Source organism: Schistocerca piceifrons, unplaced genomic scaffold (assembly GCF_021461385.2).
Source record: "Schistocerca piceifrons isolate TAMUIC-IGC-003096 unplaced genomic scaffold, iqSchPice1.1 HiC_scaffold_1409, whole genome shotgun sequence".
Taxonomy (NCBI): Eukaryota; Metazoa; Arthropoda; class Insecta; order Orthoptera; family Acrididae; genus Schistocerca; species Schistocerca piceifrons.
In genome coordinates, this window is record NW_025727246.1 from 70,001 (window position 1) to 74,272 (window position 4,272).

The window sequence follows — 4,272 nt, forward strand, 5'->3', positions numbered from 1 at the left end:
ACTCTGATCACGCACCACTCTCTGCTTCTAACGGGCGCACATACAATATGTAAGCACCAGCATGGAACAACATCCAGTGCATCTTCTCCGCCACATTACACAATCCACACTATCACAACCAGACCAGGAGGTCCATGCGGAAAATACAATATCCCAGCCTTTCGACATCCACCATTGCGCAGACCAGGCACCAACACCCACACATGTCCTATACAACGGTGCACCCAACATCACAATAGTACCTCCTGTCACAGCGCACAAACAATGACATGAGTCAAAGACACAGGTCTCACACAAGCATAGAATTGGAGCGCCGCCTCTAATAAGCCAAAGGTGCATCCTGACGTGACAAATCTGATCATGTCACAAGCATTCACTTACTATAATCACTATCAAGGAACCTGCCGCCCCCGCCCCCCCCCCCTACACCTTTCCTTACAACAACGTGTAACCTAACCTAACCTAACCTATGTTGTACCTTAACCTAACCTATGTTGTACCTTAACCTAACCTATGTTGTACCTTAACCTAACCTATGTTGTACCTTAACCTAACCTATGTTGTACCTTAACCTAACCTATGTTGTACCTTAACCTAACCTATGTTGTACCTTAACCTAACCTATGTTGTACCTTAACCTAACCTATGTTGTACCTTAACCTAACCTATGTTGTACCTTAACCTAACCTATGTTGTACCTTAACCTAACCATGTTGTACCTTAACCTAACCCATGTTGTACCTTAACCTAACCCATGTTGTACCTTAACCTAACCCATGTTGTACCTTAACCTAACCCATGTTGTACCTTAACCTAACCCATGTTGTACCTTAACCTAACCCATGTTGTACCTTAACCTAACCCATGTTGTACCTTAACCTAACCCATGTTGTACCTTAACCTAACCCATGTTGTGCCTTAACCTAACCCATGTTGTGCCTTAACCTAACCCATGTTGTGCCTTAACCTAACCCATGTTGTGCCTTAACCTAACCCATGTTGTGCCCTAACCTAACCCATGTTGTGCCCTAACCTAACCCATGTTGTGCCCTAACCTAACCCATGTTGTGCCCTAACCTAACCCATGTTGTCCCCTAACCTAACCCATGTTGTCCCCTAACCTAACCCATGTTGTCCCCTAACCTAACCCATGTTGTGCCCTAACGTAACCCATGTTGTGCCTTAACGTAACCCATGTTGTGCCTTAACGTAACCCATGTTGTGCCTTAACGTAACCCACGTTGTCCGCTAACGTAACCCACGTTGTCCGCTAACGTAACCCACGTTGTCGCCTAAACCTGCTCTGTAATTGTTATACGACTCGTTCAATTAGTGTAGTGTTGCCCACCCGCAACCCTCGCAATATAGTTCGCTACTCGCACTGCCCGCTCCCCTGTGTATCGCTTCATGTTAAACACCTTGCAAGTCTTGCTGACTTTCCACATGCTCCTGCTGTACACTGTAATGTGGATGGCAGCAGGACGTACATGCCGCCCCCCCCCCCCCCACCCCTCCCCACGTCCCCACGTCCCCACCTTGCCCCCTGCCTTCGCAAGCTGGTTGGTGACAAGTTTGCATGTTCAATGCCCTTCGCATGCGACGTACGCAGGCTACGTTGTGGTGCGGCCTGTGTCAACTGTCCGCTGATGTCGTACGCGTGAACCACAATCTGTACTGCACATTCGTCCTTATGTACTGAATGATACATCGTGGCACATGTGTGACCGTACAACGACTGCGCCCAAAAACGGCGGACCATACAGTGCAAATATTGTGCACGCAGCTACGTGTCGTCTCCCTATGAGAGCTGGATTGCAGTGTGGTACGCCATAGAGACGTGTGGGAGGAACGGACGCCGTGGATGGCGATCAGCATGAGCTGTGTGTTTGATGTATTCGGACCTAGTCGTCTCTCCTCAAACACCGTGATAGCATGGTGCACCGCGTTCCATATCTGCGACATGCTACAGAGGCGGTTGACAGATCGTTCGAGCAATGGACATCGCATACGTACGGGGGCCACCTTCCACGTATTGTCTAGGCGTGCACATTTTTGTTGCGTGTATGTGGGCAGACGTAGTGTGGCGTGACACCTGACACAGGCATGCAATAATCGTTGAAGTTGCTAATGGCGATGGACGCCTACGTTTTCTGGTGAAGTTACGCAAATGAAGAAATGGTAACCCGTTGTGGTGCGGTTGTTCTCGCTAGGGTGAATCGGTGATGGCGACGATAGGTTGAGGGTACTAACCGGTTGTTCCAGCGATACCCACCATGCCGATGAAACTGACCGGCATCTGGGTGTGAAGCGATACGCGGTGGTGGCTGGGTGGGACCGTCCCCGGCCGGTGAGGGGTGCGCCTCCCGGCGTGCTGGCCGCGCGGTGCGGGGCGCACGCGCTACAGCCGGCTGGTGGGGGCGGCCAGTGGCAGGCGCGCCGGCCGACGGACGCGGCAGGCGGTCGCAGCTGCGCGCCGGCGGCACCCTGCCGCGCGGGCGCCGTGCGGCCAAAGTAGGTCCTCGCGGGCCCGGTGCGAAGCGCGGTGGACATCTTCAGTGTGCTGGTCCGATTGAGGACTGTGGTGCGTTGAGGATGCGCCGCCGCCCGGCGCTCGGCGCCGCGACGCCGTCTGCTGCTCGGTCGCCCCAGCGGTTCTCGCTGGTGGTTTGTATCGCAGCTGTGCGGATGTGTTGGCGCGTGCGCTGTGCTGGGAGAGTTCGCTTCGGCACCCAAGTGGGGCCTTTTGTCCTTCTGTGGCGCTGGCGTTGGAGCTGCCGGTCACCGTAGGTGGCGCGTGTTGTCTCCCGCCGGCAATGCCACGACCAGCACGCTCCCGGGCCTCTGTCGGCAGCGGCAAGCTCAGTTGGGAGCACGGGTGGTCGCACCGAAAGCGTCTACTCGCCTAACTCCGGGCGATTGCGCCTCTCTCGAACCCGACCAAGTACTTGGGACGGCGCTGCGCGCCGCCGGGACCTGAGAGGGTTTCGAGGTGTATTGTGCAGGGGAGCTCAGCCTCCTCCTGTTTGCAGAATGATTGAGCGGACGCTTGCGTGTTCGCGCGGGCCCCCGGGACACACTCCCGGGCGGCCGGCTGCTCAGCTCTAGTTGGCGCAGCTCCCTGGTTGATCCTGCCAGTAGTCATATGCTTGTCTCAAAGATTAAGCCATGCATGTCTCAGTACAAGCCGCATAAGGTGAACCGCGAATGGCTCATTAAATCAGTTATGGTTCCTTAGATCGTACCCACGTTACTTGGATAACTGTGGTAATTCTAGAGCTAATACATGCAAACAGAGTCCCGAGTCTGGCGTGAGGTCAGTCGTTTGACGGCGCGTTTCGGCGCGGGCCCGCCCGTTGCCGGCGCGCCGTAAGGCACGGAGGCTCGCACTGGGGCGTAATCGCTTTCCAGTCGGGCGTGCCGCGGCAGTCCTCACTCGGGGAAGTGAAGCGTCTCTTACAGCCTCTCCTTCCCAAGTGGCTCTTTCCGCCTTCCCGTGGGTGCCAGAACGTCAAGCTCGGCATTCCTGCCTTGCGTCAAAAGGGAGAGCTGCGACCCAACCCGATGCGAAAGCGAAGGGTGCGTGGCACAGGGGGAGCTGTGTCGAGGGACCGAACACCAGTCCCTTTCTGTTCGCAGGGCACAGACCAGCAGGTGCTCTGCATGCCCGGCGACCTCGTTTGTCGGCGTGGGATCACGGCGCGAGTCGGCAAGGGGTGCTTCGCCGCGCCCCTGGGTAACCGGGGCGTGTTCTGCCAAACCCAGGTGGTGGTGACATCGCCTGGGCCAGGTTAGATGGGCCCAGACCGCCGAACGACTGGGGGACCGACCCACCACCTGAGTAGGAGTGGGTCCTGGCCTTCGGGTGGAAACTCGGGCAAGTAGGCGGCGAAGGGCGAGAGGTGCATCCGCCTCTCCGGAGTGCGGGGTGCAGTTGCCGAGGAGCGTCGTGTGAAATCGTCGGCGACGAGGCCATCGATGGGGACCAGTGCGCTGGCGACGGCGTGCTGAACCCGGCAGCTCTGAAGTGCCCTTGACCTAGGGGCGAGGTCGGTGGGCGAGCTGCAGAAGTCCCCCCCCCATGCCAGAGGAGCCGGTCCGGGGCAAGAGACGGGCTCCCAATCCTTTTTTTCGCTTGTCCTACAATATGGGCCGAGTCAGAGACAAGCGATTCATGTGCGCCTTCGAGGGCTTCTTTGCTTACTGTTCCCTCCCCATCAGGGGGCACGGGGCAGACCGAGGAAAGTATCAGTGGACAGGCATGCCAGGATTACA